The sequence below is a fragment of the Pleurodeles waltl genome, chromosome 11 (genome assembly GCF_031143425.1).
Source record: "Pleurodeles waltl isolate 20211129_DDA chromosome 11, aPleWal1.hap1.20221129, whole genome shotgun sequence".
Classification (NCBI taxonomy): domain Eukaryota; kingdom Metazoa; phylum Chordata; class Amphibia; order Caudata; family Salamandridae; genus Pleurodeles; species Pleurodeles waltl.
This window is the reverse complement of record NC_090450.1, coordinates 179490414-179502306: the sequence shown is the minus strand read 5'-3', so window position 1 is coordinate 179502306 and position 11893 is coordinate 179490414. Positions and strand designations below refer to the sequence as shown.

The 11893-nt window shown below is 42.0% G+C and overlaps 1 long non-coding RNA gene across 1 annotated transcript in view; it reads left to right on the top strand.

Annotated features, from left to right (window-relative positions):
• The first annotated feature begins 324 nt into the window (after positions 1-324).
• The window catches only part of LOC138266593 (uncharacterized), a 128645-nt gene continuing 117076 nt past the window's right edge, over positions 325-11893 (top strand). The window contains exons 1-2 of the long non-coding RNA XR_011199565.1: positions 325-395; positions 474-549. This is a non-coding gene — a long non-coding RNA (uncharacterized lncRNA). The remainder of the gene's footprint in view (positions 396-473; positions 550-11893) is intronic.

Sequence of the window (11893 nt, the reverse complement as noted above, 5' to 3'; positions counted from 1 at the left end):
CTCGATACATGTGGCCTTTACAATGGTAAGTGTATCATTTGTGTAATGTTGTGTCACACCAGCACCACCGAAAGGTTTGATAGATTTAGGGTTGTGAACTTATCATATTTACTTTTGTCAATAATTTACAATATGTTTTTAGCTATGGAATGTTTTTGACCTGAAGCGGAAAAGCGTATTCAAAAATAGCCTATCTCAAGACAAGTTATTGCATGATTATATTTCGTGTACAGTTACAGGAAATATTTTTGACAATTGATAACAAAAAAGTGATAACAAATGGTTATAAGAAAGAGGAAGGCTGTGGTCGGATAAAGATTAACCATGGAATTTCTTCTTCTCACTAGCGTGCTTTCTGTTACTTTTGCTCTTCCTTCTGGCAATCGTTATGACAGGTAAAATATCGTATTACTTAATGAAGAATATAGTGTTTATACTTTGCACTTATTTTGTATGTTTTTTATTTATTCTAGAGATAAGGTGTTGCGGGTGTATCCACAGGATGTGGAGCAAGTAAATATTCTAAAGAACTTAGCCAAAACCACCAAGGTAAAACCGTTTTATGTGCCACTAATGTTTTAACGTTTTTATGTCTTTCTTTATATAAACAATCTTTAGAATGTAAAATGTAAATGATATGTGCCTTCTAAAGAACTGTGTAAAATAATGGTCTCTTTTTAGACTATGTTTACATATTGCACATGTTCTTACTGCACAGCTGCGGTACGAGCTGATCTTGTGGAATAAGGAACTGATGAAACATAATTCACAATGCTCACGTTTCCATATTTGGATTTTTGTTCTCCAATGCCCTGTGCATTTGCAAGCGGTGTGCATGCTTTTCAGACCATTTTAAAAAGAGGAATGATGGTAATGTTGTAGAAGAACATGGTGAGGCCACTTCAACATAGTTAAATAGCCTTCAACCGACTTCCCTTTCCTGATTAGATACTCCCTTCTATATGCTATTCACTTACTTCTATATATAGCAGGATTTATGCTATAGAACTCTTTGATTTTACTTTACTTCCTTCAATTTATGTGTAAACAAATGCCTTGATTTTTAATTTGTTACCAAACAGCATTATCTCTCAGACATGCAGCCTCTCAGACAGCATCCAGTGATTCATATGCTGTCTCTAATATGCTCTGCAATGAGGGGCCTCTGGCCTTTCTCCTTCAGATTTAATGGGGAAGACCCAGACATGAGTTACAGGTTCTTTGGCATTTAAAGACTCAAACTATAAATCGCTGGTGTGGTCCAGCAATGCAGGAACGTATCTGGGGTTGGTTGTGTGCCATGTAGAGTCTGCATCCATTTGAGATGGACATCTGTTTTGGGACAGGTTCAAGATTGATTTGTGTAAGGTGATTCCCTTCTAGGATGGCCCAAAGCATAAACTAGATACAAAAGAATTGAATGGAATGAAGATTTAGAGGAAAGGCAAGCGGTTCAGATTACTTCATACAAATCTTTCTATCTCTTAGGTTTCCAATTCCATGCTCTGAGGTTCAACTATTATTATTATTAGTGGTAGAAGTAGTAGCATTATTACTATGATTATTATTATTATTTTAATTGTGTGGTTTGTTTAGTGCAGCACTGTGATGAAAGAAGCTTCTGTGCGTATTAACAATAATAGCAACTGACATAAAAATAAAAATACTACTACTACTAATAATAATAACAACATTACATTATTATTATTACCATTCCTCATTAGGTGGTTTATATAGCACAGCACCTTGATGTGAGAAACGTCTGTGTATTTGAACTGAATTTGGAAGAAGAAAGCTGAACCTCAGAGCATGGTAAAGGAAAACTGAAAACATTGGGATTTGTGTGCAGAAATCTAAACCACTTGCCATTCCTCTAGTTTTGTATTCGTCTGTATCTAGTTTATGCTTTGTGCGATCCCGGAATGCAATCTATCTTACACGAATCACACATCATTATCGTCATCATCGTAATTATTATTATTACCATTATCATTATTATTATTATTATTACTATCATATCACTATTATCATCATCTTTATTAATATGTTGTTTTGTTACTAATAGTATACTACTACTATTACTACTACAACTAATGATAATAATAATAATAATCCTGAGAAGAAGAAGACGCATGCTAATAATAAACTAGATGCAGATGTCATTTTGAATGCTTAATTGTTTATTTCCTACAGGGGCACACCAAGCAAGGTAGTACTCTCTTGATTTGAGGATGCTGATACCTCAGATCTGGCCTTTGGTTGGGATCAAAAGCCATGCAAAGAGGCCCCAGTCCCGTCTTTAAAGAGGGCTATTGCTCTTCTTTTGTGGATGTTTGGGGAAGGCTTCCTTTAAGAGGTCTGTTATATTTTTGAAGGTTGCCTTTCAAGTTTAAGTATAGGGCATAGCAAAGCTGACATTCACCTCCCAGCATGGGTCTTCCAGTGGAACTTTACCTTAACCTTGGTGGAGCTGAGTTTTCTCTTCAAGCTTCAGTGCATAAGCAGTAATTCAAGATAGCCAGTGATGATTATAGTGCAAGCTTTGAAGACCAGCCAGGGTACTTTAAGCTTTATTCTTAATGCAATAAATCGCTAATTCCGTTCTTCATGTTTGTTGTGATGTGGGAAGGTTTCCTGAGGGAAAAACATGATCAATCTGCTGGGTATTCCAATCTCAGGGGTTTCTGAATCTCTCTTTAATGCTGTTGTGTAGACTGCGTTATGCACCTGCGCTCCCATCAATTAGTCCAGAGACGGAGTTAGTGTAAGTGAGGGATCTTCCCACGACCAAGAAATGGACGTTGATGCTTTTATTCACCAGTCTCCTCTGATCACCAAGTGAAAGGTCTGAGTTAAACCATGCCATACAAGGTTTTAACTGTTTCAGAACTACCTGAGAGCCTAGTTCCTCTGAACACGCAAGAAGAAGGCAGCCACTAGAGAAGAGCCCTAGCCCCAGGAATTGATTTAATTTTCACAGCTTTTAATTTACAATTAATTTTTACTCACCCATTTGTGCACGTCTCTTCGGCAGTTTGGCTTATTACTTGTTTTTGCTCTTAGAGATGAATCTGGGTGTCACACACCTAGATATGTGGAACTGAAAGATCAACTGGGCAAGCAGGCTCATGTAAACATTGCATAGAATGGAACATTGTGGGCTTCACTGCTGGTGATGTGGCCCGGACTTTGATTATGGTTAATTACAAACATGATAGCATTATTAAAATATTTGTTTTATTCGAATGCAAAATATAAGCTATCACAAAATACAGAGGATGACATTCACGGCAAATTTCAAGGACTGCAAGTGTAGAGCTGCAATCATTTACATAGCTCCGTCTTTTGAAAAAAAATTCTGTTGCAAAAAGCGAGAAGGATCAAATGAATTAGTGAAATAAATGCATGGGTATTGGTTTGCATTAAATATTTGAGCAGTTGCAAGCATACTGTGGGCAAAATGTTCAGCACTGGACAAGATCAACCCCGTATATTTGCAGTCAAAACACATTTGTTTATGTTTCATGTTGGGTAATTGTGCTTCCATGTCCTAATAGGAGCATTATATTTCTTGAAAACTGTCCGAATGCATAGAATAACACCCAAATCAATTCAGGGGTCATCACAAAAATACACGGACGATTTATTACCAAAAATGTATTTTTATGGGTTTAGCAGATATTTGAGAGCTAATCTAAAATATATGGGCTTATCAGATGCCTGTCTGAGAAATTAATCTATTATACATGTTGGACATTTCTGTAACTATGAACGTTCTGAACATGTAGCTGACCTAGACCAAGAGTGGTTACACGCCAGAAGAAACCTCTACTGCAGAAATGCTGGCGATGAGCTAGTTTTGCAAAAAACACAACTTTTTCTAGCAGCAAAATCCAGGAACGGAAGTGCTGCACATCTGAAAATGGAATAAACCTGACAAAATAATTCTAGACCATAATGAGTGCCCTCAGATACCTTGTGACATACGCCACAAATCTCATCACAAAGGCTATTTGTTGTCAGATTGTCACTTTCGACGATTGTCTCTTTCCTATCGCCCCATCTGTGTCAGTCTTTGACATGCACATTTCTCTTTGTAAGGTACTGTTTTTGGAAGTATTGTGGCACACAATCATATCCGTCATTACTGTGGTATCTCAGTGTAGTAAGTTATCCAGTGGTGACTTTCCAAACTATTCTGAGGTTTCCATCGCAGTACTGATTCAGAGCAGGTTTGTGGAGATGTGGTGTCAGTAGTGTAAGGAATACGGATTATCGGTTTACACAAGGCTCGTACTTGCCTTGCTTCTCGAAGGTTGAGTTTCTAGCCCGCATGGTTTCTGACAACTCACCACACGTGGTGGAGATGGGCACTCAAGGAAAGAGGGACATTCGGGGGGAGGTTCGATAATTAGATGTTGAAACCTAGGTGGTGGATGAGTGGCTCCAACCTACTGACATCTACTTTATTAAAAGCAAAGTCACTGCAGGCTCTTGAGTCACCATATGGAAGGCAGGATAAGCGGTATTGAGAAGGTAGGGGCTCTCTCTGGCTTCAGCCAAACATAAAAAGAGATGGAAATGGGTAAGCAGGGGAAGTGAAAATAATGCATTTGGCACACCAATATATTCAGAATCTGTAGACAGCTGTGCATCACTGCTTAGATACGAAACATAGCGAATTTCAGGAGGCAGCTTCTAATGCCGTCTTAAGTGCTATCTGGTAAATCAGAAAAAACTAAAAGAAGTGACAACAAGGGCAGAAAGTTATTGGCATGGATGGTAAGAGTGAGAGTCAGAGAGCTTAAATGTTCAATACCTATTATAGGAGCAAAAATGCCTCAGCGTTGGGGGTTCAGATCAGGAGGTGGGAAAATGTCTGTGTAAACATACCAATGTCTTGTCTAGATGAAGAAGATAGAGCTGCACTGGACTCACAAATAACAACTGAAGAGATAGAAGAAGTCATCAAAATGTTGTAGGCAGGGAAGGCCCTGGATCTAACCCACTACCGATAGAGATCTGCAAAAGCCTGGCTAGAAAAATATCGCCTCATCTTTTAAACATGTATAATGCAGCAAGGTAGAGAAACTCCAGGTCAAGACAGTTCTGTTCATTGTTGATTATTGTAATTTGCAAACCGGACAAGCCCTCTGAGTCCTGGTCCTAATACAGACCAATATCTCTTTTAAATGCAGAGACTAAAATACTTACCAAAGTCCTTACAACAAGGTTGACATGAGTGGTGACTAAACGGGTGCACTTGGACCAATCTGGGTTTATTCCAGACAGAAGTACACAATTATGTTTAAGGCATTTGTGTGGATGTCCGGTGTATTCTGAAACATTGGCTGAATCTGCAGCGGGTAATGTCACTTGATTGTCAAACACCTTTGACACCCTTCAGGGGCCTTATCTGTTCAAGGAAATGGAAAGGTTGAATTATGGATCTGAATACCTGAACTGGGTGATGTTACTCTACTGAGACCATCTTGCCTGTGTAAGGGTAAACGGAGTGTGCTCTGTGATATTCCCATTGCATAGGGGTACTAGACAGTGGTCCCCACACCCTATTGCACTTTGCTGTGGCAATGGAACCCTTCGCATGTTGGGTGAGGGAGGAATGCCTTCTATGAGACTTGAGATGGTAGAAACAGAATTTATTGTACACAAATGACATTCTGCTGTATCTCTCTCATCCAAACCTTTCTATAGATAGGATAGTAAAAATGATACAGATATTTGAAAGTTACAGTGGGTTCTGCAGAAGCTGGGTGAAATCAGTCATTAATCTATATTCTACTTGGACTCCCGAAGCTCCGATAAGGGGTCAAATACAGATTTGCAGTCAGGGCTTTTGCTATCTGAACATGCTTGTTACATGATGCCCACATCTCCTTAAGCAAAATCTGTATAGGGTCCTTGAAAACATTTTGAGATGGTGCGCATAGCGGGAAGTTCCTACCTGTATCACTGCTTAGCTGAATAATATGTTTTAAATGATAGTTCTGTCCAATTTTATTTGCTTTAAAGAAACTGTGCGTTGTGGGAATATGGGGAGAATTAGAGGCCACCAGATACCAATCTTTGTCTTGTAATGTGAGCATGGTGGTGGTAGCACAACTGTGGTAATCACATACACAGCATTCATTTGTACACAGGGGTAAAGATATGGACTGGAATATTGATGCAGAAATATAGGTTTTCGAGAGTTGTGGATGTCTGCGCAAATTTGCAAAGGTGTGGCTGTAATGCCACTCCCAAAAATTCAGTATCATCTGAAGAATTTTATGAGCCCTGGGCAAGAAATATTGTGTGGCTCCCTGTTTGGAACAACTTTTAATTACATTACCTATTTTTATTTACTAATTCAAGGCTTTGATTTTTTTAAATGGTGAAGAACCATAAAGGCTAAGGCACAGAAATACACAGAAGTGAGTTGGAAAGAAAGTTTATTTTCCCAGAGGAGACCCTTGCCCATGCCTTAAAATGTTTCTGCCCAAAATTACTTCTAAAGCAGTGTGTAATAATTCTAGGGTGCAGTATTATACCAGTATTATGGGGTGCTTTACTTCATAGTGGGAAATAACCAAAGGAGTGGGGTTTGTACACCGATGCCCACATGTTCATTCCACTGCCTGTTCCCCCTGCACATTCTGCCAGATTTTACCTGGTAAAACAGAAATCTGGCCTGTGCCTTTCCCTGACACACATGTTTCACGGATTCAGGCAGAAGCTCACGTTTGCACCCTAATAAAAGTTACAACTTGACTCACAATTAGGGCGTTGGGTGTTTGTGTGCATTGGGGTTGTGGTTTTGCAGGATACGGCTGGTGGTGTTCTGATGTAGTCTGTGTTAATTGTATTTTGCATTATTGTAGGAAAGTACCATCTTGCCTGGCATGTTACCCCCATTTTTCACTGTATATATGTTGTTTTAGTTGTATGTGTCACTGGGACCCTGCCAGCCAGGGCCCCAGTGCTCATAAGTGTGCCTGAATGTGTTACCTGTGTTATGACTAACTGTCTCACTGAGGCTCTGCTAACCAGAACCTCAGTGGTTATGCTCTCTCATTTCTTTCAAATTGTCACTAACAGGCTAGTGACCAATTTTACCAATTTACATTGGCTTACTGGAACACCCTTATAATTCCCTAGTATATGGTACTTAGGTACCCAGGGTATTGGGGTTCCAGGAGATCCCTATTGGTTGCAGCATTTCTTTTGCCACCCATAGGGAGCTCTGACAATTCTTACACAGGCCTGCCACTGCAGCCTGAGTGAAATAACGTCCATGTTATTTCACAGCCATTTTACACTGCACTTAAGTAACTTATAAGTCACCTATATGTCTATCCTTTACCTGGTAAAGGTTAGGTGCAAAGTTACTTAGTGTGAGGGCACCCTGGCACTAGCCAAGGTGCCCCCACATTGTTCAGGGCCAATTCCCCGGACTTTGTGAGTGCGGGGACACCATTACACGCGTGCAGTACATATAGGTCACTACCTATATGTAGCTTCACAATGGTAACTCCGAATATGGCCATGGAACATGTCTATGATCATGGAATTGCCCCCTCTATGCCATCCTGGCATAGTTGGCACAATCCCATGATCCCAGTGGTCTGTAGCACAGACCCTGGTACTGCCAAACTGCCTTTCCCGGGGTTTCACTGCAGCTGCTGCTGCTGCCAACCCCTCAGACAGGCTTCTGCCCTCCTGGGGTCCAGCCAGGCCTGGCCCAGGATGGCAGAACAAAGGACTTCCTCTGAGAGAGGGTGTTACACCCTCTCCCTTTGGAAAATGGTGTGAAGGCAGGGGAGGAGTAGCCTCCCCCAGCCTCTGGAAATGCTTTCATGTGCACACATGGTGCCCATTTCTGCATAAGCCAGTCTACACCGGTTCAGGGACCCCTTAGCCCTGCTCTGGCGCGAAACTGGACAAAGGAAAGGGGAGTGACCACTCCCCTGACCTGTACCTCCCCTGGGAGGTGCCCAGAGCTCCTCCAGTGTGCTCCAGACCTCTGCCATCTTGGAAGCAGAGGTGCTGCTAGCACACTGGACTGCTCTGAGTGGCCAGTGCCATCAGGTGACGTCAGAGACTCCTTCTGATAGGCTCCTTCAGGTGTTGCTAGCCTATCTTCTCTCCTAAGTAGCCAAACCCTCTTTTCTGGCTATTTAGGGTCTCTGCTTTGGGGATTTCCTTAGATAACGAATGCAAGAGCTCATCTGAGTTCCTCTGCATCTCTCTCTTCACCTTCTGCCAAGGAATCGACTGCTGACCGCGCTGGAAGCCTGCAAAACTGCAACAAAGTAGCAAAGACGACTACTGCAACTCTGTAACGCTGATCCAGCCGCCTTCTCGACTGCTTTCCTGGTGGTGCATGCTGTGGGGGTAGTCTGCCTCCTCTCTGCACTAGAAGCTCCGAAGAAATCTCCCGTGGGTCGACGGAATTGTCCCCCTGCAACCGCAGGCACCAAAGAACTGCACCACCGGTACCCTGGGTCTCCTCTCAGCATGACGAGTGAGGTCCCTTGAATCCAGCAACTCTGTCCAAGTGACTCCCACAGTCCAGTGACTCTTCAGTCCAAGTTTGGTGGAGGTAAGTCCTTGCCTCCCCACGCCAGACTGCATTGCTGGGAACCGCGACTTTTGCAGCTACTCCGGCCTCCGTGCACTTCCGGCGGAAATCCTTTGTGCACAGTCCAGCCTGGGTCCACGGCACTCTAACCTGCATTGCACGACCTCCTAAGTTGTCCTCCGGCGACGTGGGACTCCTTTGTGTGACTTCGGGTGAGCACCATTTCACACATCCTTGTAGTGCCTGTTTCTGGCACTTCTGCGGGTGCTACCTGCTACTGAGAGGGCTCCTTGTCTTGCTCGATGCCCCCTCTGTCCCTAAACGCAATTGGCGACATTCTGGTCCCTCCTGGGCCACAGCAGCATCCAAAAACATTAACCGCACGATTTGCAGCTAGCAAGGCTTGTTGGCGGTCTTTCGGCAGGAAAACACTTCTGCACAACTCTGCACGGCGTGGGGGATCCATCCTCCAAAGGGGAAGTCTCTAGCCCTTGTCGTTCCTGCAGAAACCTCAGCTTCTACTGTCCAGTAGCAGCTTCTTTGCACCCACAGCTGGCATTTCCTGGGCATCTGCCCATTTCCGACTTGCTTGTGACTTTTGTACTTGGTCCCCTTGTTCCACAGGTACCCTCGACTGGAAATCCATCGTTGTTGCCTTGTTGGTTTGTGTCTTTCCTGCAGAATTCCCCTATCACGACTTCTTTGTCCTTTGTGGAACTTTAGTGCACTTTGCAGGGTCCTGGGGTGGGCTATTTTTCTAACCCTTACTATTTTCTAATAGTCCCAGCGACCCTCTACAAGGTCACATAGGTTTGGGGTCCATTCGTGGTTCGCATTCCACTTTTGGAGTATATGGTTTGTGTTGCCCCTATCCCTATGTGTCCCCATTGCATCCTATTGTAACTATACATTTTTTGCACTGTTTTCTAATACGATTACTGCATATTTGGTATTGTGTACATATATCTTGTGTATATTTGCTATCCTCATACTGAGGGTACTCACTGAGATACTTTTGGCATATTGTCATAAAAATAAAGTACCTTTATTTTTAGTATATCTGTGTATTGTGTTTTCTTATGATATTGTGCATATGACACTAGTGGTACTGTAGGAGCTTCACTCGTCTCCTAGTTCAGCCTAAGCTGCTCTGCTAAGCTACCATTATCTATCAGCCTATGCTGCTAGACACCCTATACACTAATAAGGGATAACTGGGCCTGGTGCAAGGTGTAAGTACCCCTAGGTACTCACTACAAGCCAGTCCAGCCTCCTACAATTATATTTTGTGAATGGCAAATAGTATGTTTTGTTTCATGTGACAGTTTCTTGTTTATCAGATAAATTAATATCTCTATCTTTTCACTGTAAGGAACATCGATTTCTAAAAATAATTTTCTGTTCTGGAAAACACATGACATAAAACGGCTGCTGAACTCCATCTTGCCGATTGACTTCTGGCAACCGTCTTCAGCTCATCACATTGTCGTCCAAAGAAATGTGGATTTCCGGATCAGCGCAGATCAGTCTGGATGAATTCGCAATTTGTTGGACGAAAATGGTGTCCAGTACAAGTAAGCAATTTGGTGTTAGTTAAGTGTAAATTCCCAAGTAAAATGTAGTGCGAAATCCATTCATACTACCCAATTCGCTGGTGATTTACCATAAATGAGAGCTGATTTTGCAAGGAAACACTTCATAAAAGACAGTACATCATGAATGCGGATACACCGTAAATAATAACAAACAATGATTAGTGGCTCATCTTTAACTCTGCTGCATAATCAATAAGGATCCTCGATGACTCACTCCCCCTCCGCAAAGGCTTTTAAGTAACTCTAATTTATGTTTTGATGTTTAAGATATCACAGCCGTGTATAAATTGCTTTGTTGCACATATTAGCTAATCGTGACCTACAGTGGCCAATAAAGGTTATTATTGGCTCTCCTGCCAGCAACAACGGGACCCTCTTTTATAAAGTAAGAAAGAAAAATATCCTGTCCACCTTTGGTTTGGACCCGGTCAATGCTCTCAATAAGTACAATGAAAAAGTGAGCTTCAGTTGGTGAATTTTTAGCAAACCTTTCCTTGAAGAAATGACTGGAAAACAAAGGTCTTTATAGGCACTGAAGAAATAGTATCCATGATAAAAAGGAAATCAGAAAAGGCATTTCACAGCACCATTTCTCACAGAAATCAGATGAACCGTCACAGGTTTTGTGGCTATTGTTAAAGCTGACACCCTTGGGTGGTAGTCCGCCAAACCTTTTGCCTTAACCGCTCCTGTTTTGTTGATTTTTGTCTTGGCTTTAGGAGTCTGTGAACTTTACCACTGATAACAAGTGCTAAAGTACTTGTGCTCTCTCCCTAAAACGTGGTACAATTGTGCTACAACTGGCCCATTTAATTTATTATATCTAAAAGTCCTTAGTAAATGGTACTACCTACAACCAGGGCCTGTTAGTTAAATGCTAGTAGCTGTCCTAAAGCACTCATTGCGCCACCCACTATAGAAACACTTTTAAAACATCTTAGGTCTGCCACTGTAGCCTGTAGTGCAACATTGACATGGCAAAATAAACTTTTTTTCTAGGCCTAAATCTTCTTTGCTAATATTTATAAGTCACCCATGAGTCATCCATGAGGTAGGCCATAAAAGCACCTACGAGAGGGTGCATAGTATTTAAAAAGTATGATATGTAGGTTTAAGTTTTACATGTCCTGGTAGTGAAAACTCCTAAAGTTGTTTTTTACTATTGCAAGGCCTACCTCTCCCATAGACGTACATGGGCCTGCCTCATAATATTTAATAAGTGCTAACTTTAGATTGGGAGCAGGTAGAAAAATACTTATGGTCTCCATTGACTTGTAATTTAAACTCGACTTTAATGGTAAAGCTGGATTTTAAGTTACAATTATTAAAAGTGCCACTTTTGGAATGTTTTAGCAACACAAAAAGATGATGGACGCAGTGCTAAAACTTTTCAAACACTCACCCTGAGTCACAGATCTGGCTTCAATCCATCATTCTTTTGCTCACCATGCAACCCTAGTTTGGACCCAGCCGTATGCAAATCAGTCTTGACCCTGTTCCCCATGGGAACAGTCCAGCCCGAACTGTCAGGCCAGGTCCTCCCTGGACTGGAAACAAGCATCCTGGGGCCCGTTTCAGGGTATCACCCTTAATCAGCCAGGCTATCTTGAACCCAGTGGCAACGAGAGCATGGCTCCCACGTACGGGCACACCCGTCCTACTTTTTTAGCAACCCAAAATGATAATGGACAGATGGGCTGGACTGTTCCCATGGGGA